General features: G+C 41.6%; 1 protein-coding gene across 13 annotated transcripts in view; it reads right to left on the reverse strand.

The window, feature by feature from the left end:
* FBRSL1 (fibrosin like 1) overlaps positions 1–13,341 on the reverse strand; it is a 552,380-nt gene that overhangs the window by 311,195 nt on the left and 227,844 nt on the right. The window lies entirely within an intron of this gene.

Consider the following 13,341-nt stretch of genomic DNA (forward strand, 5'->3'; position numbering starts at 1 on the left):
TCCTGCTCTCACCCAAATCCTAAGTCAGCAAGACATTCATGTCAGTATGTATTCACTGAAACATTAAATTGATGCCAGAGTTTTGCTCAAGCAGAGACTATTTCATCACTGAAGTTAACAGAATTCTCCAAAAGCATTAATTAAACCCAAGGCTGCTTAAAACCCAGACCAACGCAGCCTCCCACAAGATAAATAACACACCTGACAACACCACATACCGCAGAGAAAAGCTGGTGGTAGGCAATCCCGACTATCTGCAATAGCTACGGTTCAGTTTTTACCACAAACTACAGATTTGTGTTTGAGAACATGAAAGACACCATTTCCAGCTCTGTGGGAGCGGGCCAGCACTGCAGAGCGGGCTGGCTTGGCAAGGAACGACAGGGGGCAAGGTACAGAGGGTTTGTAAGGCCATGATCAATTTGCATGCTGCAGGTGCTTGAGGACAGTCCCAAGCCACGTTCGGAGCCAAGAATTATGAACCTTGCGCTGTTGGACATCATGTAGCATGATTAAATATCATAACTCATTCCGGTAATAACTCCAGCTCTCATTAAAGTCCAGTTCAGCTATCCTGGACTGCTGCTGCCTTTTCATCTCTCCCATCCAACTCCCCCCTCCCTATTTCTTCTTATGGGGCAAGGGCGGAAGAATATATGAATGGGCAGAACAGGTCTTGCTTCCCTAAAAAGGCTTTTTCATTACCACTATGCTGGCTCTCAGCCCCTGCTTTTTAATCATAATAGATCAGCCTGCTCTCCATTTACTTAAGCTTTTCTGATGTCAGAAGAAAGCACATTTTTATTTGGCGCACCTATTTTCAAATCACGGGCACGCCGCCCCTGCTCATTATTAATAAATACACTTCGATTTATCACAAGCTCCGTTTGAGTGCCACGGGGAGCCTGGGGCAAAAGGAGACAAATTCTTTTCTTAAGTTGTTCTGAAAGGTGCTGGGCTTCCCGACCCTCACCCCCATTAACCCAGCACAGCTAGTGCGCTCCTACTGGGAGCTCCACGGCTTGCGCAGCGGCAAACTCGGACTGATCTTGTGCCATCTCAATATATTTGTTCATTATCTTGCGCACACACAGAAGCATTTGGAAATGTACTCGGGGCACAGGCCAAATTGAATCATCTGCCTTCATTTTCCACACGATCTGAAGCTACAGCTGCTACAACAGGCTGTGGGATTTTTATTTTCCTTCCTTAACAGTTTTTTTTCTCGCTCTTAAAGTCACAGCAGTCTGATTTTAAACCTCTTGCCATTGCTTGGGTTTGTGTCTACTTTTTACAAAATGGGTCCTGCATACACACATTGCGGGAAAAGAAACTCCCAACAACCTCCCTCCGTGCTCTTCTGAAGGCAAGACAGAAAGCAGCGCCCTCCGGGAGAGACATAATTCAAATATTCATCTCGGAGATGCCTGTTCTGGTGGCTCAGATGCATCTATTAATCCACTAATCCTCTCACCTCTGCCAGATGACAAATGCCGGCAGGAATGGCACCCACCTACTTTGTGCTACACTTGGGAAGCAGGGAATGGTCCCAAAAAACCAAAGAAGCCCTTCCAGATCTGAAGGGGCAAAGAGCTCCACACAGCACTGAGCCAAGCTGCCTCATTTCAGGAACACATGAACTTCTCAAGAAAAAGTTTAATTCCTTTTAGAGCTCTGGAAGATCAACTTTCATTTGTCCTGAGAGAAAGGACAGACCAAACACAACCTTCAGATTTAGGAGTTTACTGACTTCATAGCAAATCTATTTTGGCAGAAGCTACTTGAAGATAAGTAGGTACAGCTGAGAGGCGTCCAAGTCCCAGAATTTAGGTCCAAGCTTTCAGATTGCCAGAGATAGAGATGAATCCACCTTATCATGCTCATCTATCTAAACTAATGCTGCTGAACACCATTTACATCTCGTCAGCGTGTAATGACTTTATCATCTGGTCTGCCAAAGGACCCTTTTTCAACTTTCTATAGGGTCAATGTAAGGAAGAAAAATTTTCTGCAGATAACATTTCATACTAACAAAGATTATGATTCCCCATGGCTACAAGAATTGTTAAGAGCAACTGTTCCAAAAACTTACCAAAACTAATTGTATGGCCTGTTCCCTTCCCAACAAACATGAAAATGATGCTTAAACAATATTTTGGGAAGACTTTTTTGCTAACATATGCTTGCATTTTATTATCAACTCCCAGATAAGCTCATGTTTCTCTTGGTTAGACTATCAACAGTAGCAGCTTTCTGCAGCAGGAGACAGTAAACTGCCTTAATAAATACAAATGGACAATTTAATTAAAATATATTGGAGACTTGGAAAAAGTACTATTTGTGGACGAAGCAGTCTGTTAAGGGATTGCACTCAAGGCTAGTTCAGTGTATTTTAAGCAGGCAACAATAAGTGGCAGTGAAACATACTGCACAGAGCTCTACCCCAGTGATTAAAGAGCACGCTGAAATTATAAACGTCTGTTTTCCAGAAGGGGGGAAAAAAAAAGTCACCCAGTTGCCTTTGGTTTTAATGCTTGAAACAAAACAAACCATTTGGCTTTAAAAATGTACTTCTTTAAACCTGAAAAGACCCATGTATCAAAACAAGGTGGAATCAGCTAAACACATTACTTCTGACTTGTTTCCTTGAAAATCCAGCCTTAATGCATGCTAACAAAATTTATCTATCCCAAGCATACCTCATAATGAGATCAACTGGGAAAAATATCAGGCTTGTTTGTATATTTTATACTTGCTCTAACTTGGCAGTTTGGAGATTATGTATTCCCCAGGTCCCTCCTTAAATCGTTTCACACGCTGCAATTTGATTTTCTTTGCTTGCCCTTTTCCACAATTTTTTTGATACATTTTATTGAGTTCTGGCTCAGAGGGAAACGTTCCCTTTGAATTAAGGGTGCAATCATTTTTTTTCCTCTAAATAAGGGCATATGGCATAGAAAGCAATGTTATGGACCGAGGATTTTATGATTGAAGTAGGATTCATTTTAAAAAATGACACTAGCATCAGGTTAGATTAGGGTAGTTTTTCTAATTGGGTGGTGCTGCTGTGGATGTTGTGATCGGCTATTTCAGCTATAACTCATTTTAAATATGACATGTCCGTTTTTACTTACTGTGATGAAGAGGAAAAGAGCAGCATTGTTAAGTTATGATACAGAAGGAAATTAGTCCTTTTAAAAAAACCCAAAACCAACCACATTCGTTCAGAAAGTTGTATGAGTTTATAAATTTGACTGGTATGCAGACTTCTGGTTTCTAATCCTGGCTTACCTGTTTCCTCTGGATAAGTTACTTAAATAACCTGTATTGCAGTGCAGCAGTCTGTAACATGTTGGTTAATTTTCACCTCTCTCTGGGATGCAGAGAAATTGAACTGATGTTAGCAGAGGATTTCTCTGCTTAGAAGCTGTCAGAGTTGGCTGCTACAGGAAGGCAAGTACAACAACTTACTGTAATAAAAAGGGGTGTTAGTGCAAAATCAAAATACTTAAAAGCTATTGCCAGTTTCTCAGCTACCTGAGCAACATGAACTACTCATTAATAACCTAACTTTTCATATTAAATCTTGCAACTAATCATAAAGGTCATCTTACATTTTTAAAACCAAATGAAACCCACTCATTTGGTGCAGTTCTTGGAAGAGTTCCTGTATGGCGCTCTGATAAGCCAGGGTACCATACTACGATGAGCTCAGCTCTAGCCTTCTGAAAGACACTTCTCCAGGTCTGGTCTTATATCTCTGTCTACCCTGCCGTACGTACTGCTAGTGATAAAAAGCACTTCTCACGCTATGACTGCAGTGGTGCATGGCAGCCCCAAGCTTTCTGCAGTGCTCACGCAGACTCTGCTGAACACTGGTGGACTTGTTTTGCTTTTCTAAATACCTAACTAGAGAGAAACTACATTTGATCTCACAGTTTTTGAGTGGTGCAGCCAAAAGAGTGGGCCAGTGCCCTTTGGAGACTGGAGAAGCCTTTTTCATTAGTGCCCAGCACAGAGAGGCCATAAGGAGCATCTGGGTTGGCATTTCTGCAGCTCAACTGATGCACTGGAACTGCCGCAAAGATTTTTCACAGCTTCTTGGCTGGCAGGTGGCCGCGGCTGGGGAGCAGAGCCGGCACCGCTTCCCTGCGACGGCCTGCGCTCTCAGGATCGGGAGACTCACTGTGATACGAGAGCTAATGCTTATTTTGGAAAAGAGCTGGTGCTTAAGCAGGCAAAACTGCTCGATTTTACAGCTGCCATCAGGCCTGCATAGCAAACTGCACTCTGCATGCCCCCAGCCGTACTTGGCAGATGGTAGTAGACAGCTGGGAAAATCTGGGTTTGACATACGTCAGTGATAAACTGTGTCAGTGTAGACCTGCTTAGGTTACAGCTAGCTAGCGTGTGTGCAGGAGTGAGACTTTGACTGGTGAAGGGTAAATAGCATTCCTAACCAATTTAGCTAAATGCTGCCTTCCACAACAGGGTCCTCGGGGCTGTCTGGAGAGGCAGTCTGGAGAGGCAGGCAAGGCGATAAAGGGGTAACATGCAATTTTAAGATTCATGGGCTACAGCACAAAACCAGCACAACACATAATGAAACAGTGCCCACCACCCATGATGATTTATCAGGTCCTGTTGTGAAGGTAAACTATAAGCAACTGCCTGAGAAAAAACATCAGGACTCCCCACACTCCCTCAGTGAAGAAAACCCTGAGAAATAAAATAAACATATTGGGGCATCTTAGTCTGTGTTTATAAATAAATGAAGGCACCTGTAAGCACAAAAAAAAAAAAGACACACACTACTTGGTGACTGAAGAGGAGCAGCCTGTAAAGCTGGGGGATGACAATGAAACCACAGCTGGACAAGGGACAGACACAATCACCATCAACAAAAAGGCAGCACCTAATAATCACTGCACCAGCTGTAATGCTCAACCAGAATCGGATGCCCTAACTAGACTTTAATTTAGTGACAGGTCTAAAGGAATAGCATCCAATAAATACTCCACAAGAGAGCTGAAAGCCTCTGAGCAAGTTACAAAATAAGATTTGTAGCTTCAAGTTTCACATTAAGGTGATTCAGACCTGTGGTTCTCAGCTATAAAATGCCACCCAATATGCATCAAAAGAGAAGTTGATTTTGCACATTTTTTTTGCGATGGGAAAGAAATGGATATGCTAAAGATCAGCTCAGGACTCTTACAACAGATGCATCAAGTGTTACCAACAGCAGTGCAGCTGACCATATCGAAAGGATCACTGCAAGGGAAGTAACTCCGAGAAGGACAGAGGTGTGATTGACTAAGCATCCATTTAGCAAGGAGAGAGCTGTGTTCAGCTGGAGCCAACGGACTAAATCAGACTGAGTTTACACAATGCTTTTAAACACCATGTAGGAGGCAATCAGAATTGACAGCTTTAACACTGCTGCCATCTATGCATACAGATACCATCTATTAAAGGCTAATATCAACAGCTGTGATGTTCACAGCAAAAGTAGATTTAATATACATATTAAATTGTCCAAAGCTGCAGGAGATGTTTCAAAATATATTAGGAAATTCAACCAAGAAAAATCTCTCTGTATACTACAGTATTTCTCTTCGAGTAATACTACACTACCCACCAAAAGCAAAGGTTTGGAATTGAAGACAAAAGGTGTTTTAGTAGGAGAAGATCCCAAAAAGCAAGGTAAACACATTACTAATGATGTCAGGCAAAACACCCAATGCAGTTCTGCTTTGTCCTTGGGAAGAAAACAGACTCATTTCTCAGTCTTCTGATAACAAAAGGAGGATATTGAACAGCATTTGCTAAGAACAAAATCCAGACCTACTGCACAAACCCTAGAATGGGAGATCATGTGCACACAGATATTTAAATAGATCTTGGAATAGCCACTGAGAAAGCTGAAGAAAGTCAAGTATCGGAGAAATATTCAAAGGAACAACCAGGACTGGCTGGGCAGCTATAGGCACATTGCCATGATACCAGGCTTAAACAGAAGAAAAAAACCCAATACTAGATTCAATTGACTGAACTAAACTATTTCAGTCAACAAGGTTTTCTGGAAAATTAACGTTCTTGACTAAGCCTGGTTTCCTTTCTTTGATAAGTCTGGTTGAAAAGGAAACTGGATAAATGTGATACATTTAGGATTCTTGATGCACTCTTTCTGATGCTTTGATGCAAGACATTATGATAAAAATTAGTGCTATATAAATATCAATAAAGCATATTTTAATCAGGGAACATATCAGCTAAGTTCTCAAAAAGTAGTGTCAATAAATAATCATTAGTGTTTGCTACAGAAGGTGAAAAGATTTAAACAAGGCTTGCAGTTATTCAATAGTTCCATCAATATCTTAGAAAAATATTATCAAAGCCACTGCAGATAAAATTCATAGATGCCAACAATACCTGTTTAGAAATAAATGAGAGGAGGGGAAAGCAGTTTTAGGCAGCAGCTTGGATTCCTTGAAAAACACACCTCATTAGAAAAAACATACCCCAAGGCAGAGCTGCACTATGATTATGAGGAATGAAGAGAGACTACACTGCCGAACAGAGGTGCTCAGGAAAAGCTGGGAGGGTCACAGTGGACAAGCACCTCCATATGATCTTCCAGCATAACGCTACAACCAAAGGGAACTAATGCAACCCCTGAGTAAGGGAAGAGAGGCCACTTTCTCTTGGATACAGCATTGACAGGAATGATTTTGGAAGGCTGGCTTGGTCTACAGCCTCCCCAGTAAGACAGCAAGGCAAAGCTCTTCCCAACTGACAACCCACAGCAGCTACAGTCTAATCTGTAGTACAAACTTGGATAGTTGTCCTGAATTGCTCCAAGTCCTTCTTATGTGGATCACAGAGATCAATCAAACTGCCATGAGAAAAAGCAAAAATTGCCAGCAATTTATCCAGGTGTGATGCACTGCAGATATCTCCTTACTTAGAGCTGGGAACAAAAGTTACCATCCTGATGCTACTTGATGGCGAAGGAGGATTTATAATGGCATCCTACAAACCCTGTGGGTTCTAGTCCGTAGTTCAAGGCAGGGACAAAAGCATCCACAATCTCGCTCAACAATTCACTCAAACCCTTCAAGCATCCCATGTGAAAACCCCATGCTTAGTACAGTAGGGTTTCAAATTCATTACTAGGACTCTGAGGCACCACAATAACACAATTAAAACACCACCAGATGTGTGTCATATAATACATGTTAAAAAAAGAAAAGACATACTGTGTGCAGATACAACAACAATTTGCTGTTCAAATTAATTCAGGAATCAGTACCATCCCTATAAACCCAATATATAAAACATATGCTACTGTAGGCATGCATAAATTGCATACAATTTTTTCCAGATAAAGCCACACATGCAATTAATAAAGTGCAAAAAAGAAAAGAAACAAAGTAAATAAATAAATACAAAGGCTGCCCAGGGAATGATGAATTTTACAGAAACTGCTGTCAAAGATCACAGCACTGAGCAGACAGAGCCGCAAGCTCATACCCTACCCTCAGCAGTACAGTCACACCCTGGCCTCAGCTCATCTGAACAGGGAACTCGCATGTAGCAGAAACGGACGCCAAACAGAGACCCAACCACTATTTTTTGCCCAGCACTGGCATAAGGTTAAGCTAGAGAGGCATAGTTTAAATCACAGGACACAGCTACAGTCTTTCACATACACGGGATTAGACCTAATATCACGTGTTTTCAGCCATTCCACAAACCAGCCCACAATCACGTCCCTGTTATATCTGAAGATCCCGTAAAACTTAGAAGCAAGGCTCCAGCATAGCAGCAGCTGGGGGAAAAGCTGGCGTTAAAGGCAAGAGAACCACCACTTCAATGCAGAGGGAACTGATGGATGGTTGTCACGAGCTGTGGTATGATGTGAATTTAGCAAAGCGGAGACAATCCTCCCCACAGCACCATGAATATTTTTACTCCAATTTCTACCTTTTTCTAATTTGCTTTTATTGCTAACCCAAACTCTACCAAGTCCCTACCTGCACTCTGTCTAGATGTCCTGGGACCTGTCCTCTCCCTTGCAGAGGTCTCTGATCCCCAGTCAACTGTCCCTTGTCACCCGCAGTGCCAAGCTATCCACAGCTGCTTCAGTTAAGTCCCAACAAGAACCAGAGCCATTTTCTTCAGGCTCCCCGCACCAGCAGGTGAACCAAGCCACTCTGGCAAAAATCAGAGCAAACCTTACACCTCTAGAGGCCTGGAAAGCTGCACACTTGAAGCAGAGGCAATCTGAAACATCATTGCTGTCTGGTTGTGATCACCCATTGTGATCAGTCAAGACATTAGTGTTGTCAAGGAAACTTTCAGTAAGACCATAAGATCCTACACCACCACTGCAAGTTTTTTGATTTGAAAAAACAGTGTTATAAACTACCAGAGCAAGCACAGCCAGCTCCACAAAGAAACACAGAAGCAATTTCCTCTAAATGCCCATGGGACATCCTGTTTGCTGTTTGACATCCTGAAGAAAACAAAAATCTAAGAATAATGACAGCTGAAGCAGCTACAGTGAAACCCTTTGGTGATTTTCAGCCCTAAATAACTACAAAGGGGTGACAATTATTTTAGCTAATGATCACTGAACTTCGAGATTAACATTTGCAGCTGAGGAACAGGAAGCAGTCCTTTAAAAGGCAGCACTGCTGTTAGGCTAAGCCCAGAGCTCTGTGAAATAGCTGGTTGACGCTTGCTATCATCAAGGGACACAGGGCATTACCCAAAGATCCAAAGAAGTAAAGAACACACAGAAAACTCAGTAAAGATAGACTGAGAGCCTGCCCTACCTTCTTCCTACATAACACAGACTGCATCAATTTATGATGGAGGAAAATGCTTCTTGTTGGCCTATACTGTATTCTCACGATGTGCAACACAAGAGTGGCTTGGCACTAACTATATTTTCCCTACAACTGTAGTTTTTAAAATTCTCAGACACAAAAGGACTGGCTGAAGCAATATGTAGCTCAGAGCGAAAAACAGGATCTGGATTTCATACTGTGTTTTCTGTCATGACAGAGAAGCTAACTCAAGTGTCCTTGTTCTGAGTGCTCTTCCTGACTTGTATGCCTCCAAAATACAACCCCAAACTGTTTGGCTTAGATCGTTCTTCTTGTGATGGTTACAGACAAAAAAAGAAAAAAAAACAGATCACACTAGCACGCCCTGCTGAAGAGTAATCCTCTCCCTGCAGCTGGAAGGCCATGATCCTCCAAATGTGTAAACTGCATCCTGATAGGGCTGAAAGGGCAAACTGCAGAGTAACTACCAGGCAGATATACCATCTACTGAAGGTTACCCAGCTGGTCTGAATTGCTCCCTGTGAAGTGAGACATCCTCTCCTCACTGATTCTGGAGAGCAAAGCTGCGCTGGTGCCTTTCAGAAAGGAGTCGGGCTGTGCTTGTGGCCGAGCTGCATTCAGAGCAGAAAACTCGCCTAAGGCAGGCCCAGAGAAACTCAAGCCATTGCGCCTGCATCATTTCACAGAGGGCACAAAGGCTTGTCAAGCATCACAATAAACAAGTCCACTTGTTTAATTAAAAGCCTGATTTGAAGCTGATTGAAACCACTGTGAATGGTGTACAGCATGCTTATCAAGCTTTAAAGCAAACCTTAGTTTTGTTCAGGTTCGATAAGTCACAAATCAGTTTAACTTGAACTGGAACTAGCAGCTTTTAAAGCAAAATAAAGTAACAGCCCAGTTAACTTAGATTGCTGCAGTCCTTCCCATAAGAATGGTCTTAGCTGCAGGAAATGCTTATCTTTCTTGTCACATTTGGTTCAGGAAGGTATTTTAAACAGTAATAAGCACCTGTTTACTCTACTTGTTCAGTGGGAAAGTCTAGAGTTACACAAACAGCACCTTAGAGGATAACGTAGCAATAGCAAGATGCATTTATTAATGATCCTACTAATATTTCCTGAGAGCATCTCTAAATACTCTGCAAATACCCATGAAGTTTAAACAGCAAGGATGCGCAGTGGGTAGTATTATCGTCCCAGTTTCTCAGAAGGAATGAAAAGATCAGGTAACTTTGGGAACATCAAGCAATGGACCTGGGATAAGGCTAGGACTACATCTATAGAGAAAACCGCACTATAGCTTCTAACAGCAACCATCGTGTAACTTAATCACAGGATCATTCTCCCTGGATGATGCGTAAGGAATTATTTCTTAAAAAGAAAATATAATGTTAACAGAGCAAAGCTTGCTGAGAAAGCAAAACAAAAACCCCAGAATTGATGCTTTTTTGGATACTGCACGGAAACCCCGCACCTCCACAGGAAATATTTTAGTAAAAAGAGGCACAGAGTTAAAGTGTGAAAAAATGAAGCCATCAGCAGGAAGGTTTTGTGGAAAAGGGGTAAAGGAGCATGCCTTTGCTACTGGGAAGATACAACGGGATTCAGGACTGCTCTTGACACAGGGGACAATGAGGTTTTATTCTGGGCAGAAAGACCTGTGTCTGAATACTGACTGAAGGCAGGAGGCTTTGAAGTACCTTGGATACAGATTTGGGAAATGACCAAGATCTGTCACACCATGAGATCTTTACAAGCAACAGTGGGGCCCACAACTGCTATAATCAAGGGGAACAAAACTGAAAGCTCAATCCAGAGACCAAAAGTCAGCAAAAGGACTTCTCTGAACCCTAGCCCTTCCTGTAAGAGCAAGCGTGGGAGAAGGAACAAAGCCCAAAATAACAAAATTCACCAATGCGGAACTATGGGTAGAGCTAGATAACCAGGTAATTATTCAGATCTTTAATATTCCCTTGTTGCTGCCTGTGGATGAGCAGCAAGAGGACACTAGAAGTAGAAAGTGGAAATGGCAAAAGCCTCTAAAATGATGATGCAAAAATTGAACATGTCTCCTAGAGATATAAAACTTGTCTCACGTGGAGCTTTTCTGCTAATAATTGTCTTGGTCGATATGCAAATTCTATATAACAGTACATGTCTAGATACCATTGCACTATAAATATCTTTGCTGAAAACACTTTACCTTATAGCTATTCACAATGTACCTGACAGTTTCCTATTTAAAACAACATTACCACTAAAGGAAACCATTAACAGAGGACTAAAGGAAACAATCTTATTCACTGAACCAACACTGTTGTCTCGGCAAAACAAAGCAATTAACATCTGAGTTCACAGGAAAATATATTAACACAACAGATGCATGTGCATGTATTTTGGCTCTTTGGTAAAATGCACTGTTTTGGGGCCAGATGTTTCTGCTCATGCCAAAGAAGAATCCAGCTGCATCAAGCTGTGAATATTTCTTCTGATCTGTCAAAATCTGCTATGAACTAGAAGAGAAAAAAACAGAACTGAAGTTTGAAATAGAAGTCTGTTTTCCACTGGGGATTTTACCACCATCTGTATTTTAAAAGCTTTAGTACAACTTGACAGAGTCTGAAAAAGTTTGCAACACAATAGGTAAAGCACATTGAAATACCATTCAAGTAAGGTTTCTGGTAGAGTTGAAACATATGGTAAAAGACTAGTTTCATGCACATTTCTTCCCCTTAAAAATCAATTTATACTTATTAGTTGGATTTACAACATGCTTAAATTGTACAGCCTTTTTTGTAATGTGCTGCCATTACTAGCTGAACTCTCATTATTGAGATGATAGAGCAATATTGAATTGCTGGGCAAACAAGGTCCTTTTTAAAAAACACCAGAGGTGATTCTTTTTCTCACGGTTTCTATAACCAGGTGTTTTGGTTTTTTTCTTTCATTAATAGAATTGCTGTGGATTTACACTCATGCAAGAGTAAAATTATATCCTTTTCCTGAAACCATAAAAAGGAGACAGAATAGGTAAGCATAAAACATGAAAGTATTTCATAACAGAGTAAGCTCACAAACTATGCCACGTTCGTCAACACTTGGTATTGTCCTTTCTAAACACCATCCACCTAGCAGGACCAGCACACTCCCACCTCACAGCCCACCTGTGGAAAAGCCCATAACTCATCTCACAGAAACTTCTGTTGTTTCATCCCAAAAAGCCCAGCTCCTTCTGCCCACAAAGAGAATGCAGGAGCAGGATCAAACAGTGCCTTGCTTGAGTAAGTGGCTGCACTATTATCTTCTGGTGAGCCCTAAAGCTGAGATTTTCTCAAGTGCCTCAGGTACCTTGACTCCTAAAGGCATTGAGATTCCAATCTCTCATGTTCTCTCAAAATTTCAGCATTAAAAAAAAAAAAAATCTCTTGAAACAAATATATATGATATAGCACAAAGGAAGTGGAATACAGCTGGATACATCTGAACTGAACTAAGTTTAAATTCTGATCTCCTCCAGTTATCTCCTGCTCTCCACATTTGTACACCAGCACTCAGGCAGCTGTGCTGCCTTCCAGGTGTGCAGCGCAGCTTTGCCACTGACAGGGTTATCTATTTTACAAAGAATTATGCTAGCAGTGAAAATCACAGTAGAATTGTTTTGAAAGAAGCAAGCCTCAGATGGACAATTTAGATTTCACAGAAGTTGAAAGAGGATTTGCAGGTTCAAATTATTAATCAACACCCTGCCAGGCAGGGGCCAAGAGCAATCTGCCGGTGCTGAGTTTTCTTGGATTTAAACTGTAAAATCTGGATTTTAGATTGACTCGGTGGGGAGAGGGGGTTTTGTGCCTACAGCCCTTTCCTTCTGAAGCATCCAGGCAAAACCGATCCCTGGCTTTTAGGGGCAAATATGAACTTAGGGATGGTGAGGGAAGTTCTTCCAGGAAACTGGGGACTCAGGGGCTTTCGGAGCCATGGGACACACTGCATGTAACAAGGTTACTACTCTGTTGTTAAAAACATGTTTCAGCTATAACAAGACATTATAAACTGCACATAGGGTCACATGAGGCCTTTCTTTTGTTAGCAAGAAGCATGGGGGGGAAAAAAGGCCAGAAAAAGGCGAGTGCCCTTGGAGTACCCAGCCTATTGCTGCACAGCCTCAGTTCTCCCACAGTGACAATCACGATGACGCAGGCTGGTCTGGCAAGGAAGAATTTAATTGTAATAAGCACCTAGCACAATGTAACAATGCTTAATCACAGAGAATCACACAGTGGGTGCCTCTGGTCACATCAGGCTAGCTTTACCATCCTTTTACTTGACCTATCAAGCTGATAACATGCCTTCAAAATTCTTCAGGTCTGAACTTAAAGAAAAAGAGGGGAAGAAAAGAAGAAAAAAAAAGGAGGAAAAAAGGGAAAACTCTTCATAAACAATTTTAAAGAAAATGCTAACTAATGTTCTTCTACAAACAAAAATGT

This window comes from Strix uralensis, chromosome 17, assembly GCF_047716275.1.
Source record: "Strix uralensis isolate ZFMK-TIS-50842 chromosome 17, bStrUra1, whole genome shotgun sequence".
In the NCBI taxonomy this organism is placed as follows: domain Eukaryota; kingdom Metazoa; phylum Chordata; class Aves; order Strigiformes; family Strigidae; genus Strix; species Strix uralensis.